Raw genomic sequence first — 1,279 nt, 5'->3', positions numbered from 1 at the left:
AGCTACATGAATCCCGGTTCATTTAGTGAGGACAGAACAATTAGGGTTACCTGGTTAGGGATCCACTCAGATGTTTCGCACCCCCTGAGCTGAACCCCAAGCTATGCCTCTGAGGACAGTAATGATAATGTGTATAAAGTGCTGTGGAATATTACGCCTCTATATAAGCAAATAAAATAAATATATATTGCAGCTCCAATTGCATGAATGGGGTAAAGCTACAACATTCATCAAGACCCAGGAACTGTTTTTAGAAAAAAAAAAAGCTAATTTTATTTTTTATAACCTCAAGCTAACACTTAACTCACACATTACATCACTGAAACACAATCAAAGTACAGACCATAATTTGCCATGGGTCTCCTAACTTGAACTCAACATCCTGATAGGATGAAGTCATGGTCTGTACTCTGGTCCTTACTTGGAACTTGATATATTGACATTTCGGCAGCACAGTGGCTCAGTGGTTAACACTGCTGCTTTGCAGCTCTGGGATCCTTGGTTCAAAACCCAAAGGATAACTTCTGCAAAGGAGTTTGTATGTTCTCCCTGTGTTTCTGTGAGTTTCCTCTGGTTTCCTCCACACTCCAAAGATGAAATGATCTCATAGAAGCAGTAACTGCAGTTTGGAAAGAAGACTCCAACTAAGACAACCTCAATTTACCTCGGAACTCCCCAAGGTTCTAGTGCCATAAATTCCTTTTGCCGATTCACACGGATAGGCAACAGTTCAGTATATGATCAAGCAGAGTCCTCAAGGGATGGACATGCTGACTGATCTCTCATTCCAACAGGGATGGTCCTAGTCTGACATTTCCCTTTAGCAGGGGGGTACTGTATATGATGTTTAGCGCAGATTCTCTATAACTAGTTGGCTACGGATGTCCTGTGTCCCTATGATGGGACATTTATAGCTACAGCAGGAAGTAGAGACCGGCAGCAGTGGACCAAGAGTGGCGGGGAACCGAGAGGTGAATGTTGTTTCTTTTATATATTTGTTCCAAACCAATCATTTTGTCAATCAGTTTTACTTCCCAGAAAAAACTTTCATAAGTAAATGGAAAATATTTTTGGAAACTTATCTTTGTTTATCTGTGTTTTTTAGCATGCCATTAGTTTTAATTGATATTTCCAGTACTAAGTAAGGAAATGACGGATGTTTTGTACCAAACCAGCCATGAGAGACGAGCAGCTGCTAACTTATTACTTCTTACACATGCCGATTCTGCCGTGACACATACTGAGAATAGCCAGCTGTCCCTATCAGAAGGTTCCCCCA

The sequence above is a fragment of the Dendrobates tinctorius genome, unplaced genomic scaffold, assembly GCF_039654945.1.
Source record: "Dendrobates tinctorius isolate UK_male_01 unplaced genomic scaffold, ASM3965494v1 ptg000147l, whole genome shotgun sequence".
NCBI classification, from domain to species: domain Eukaryota; kingdom Metazoa; phylum Chordata; class Amphibia; order Anura; family Dendrobatidae; genus Dendrobates; species Dendrobates tinctorius.
This window is presented reverse-complemented; position numbering follows the sequence as displayed.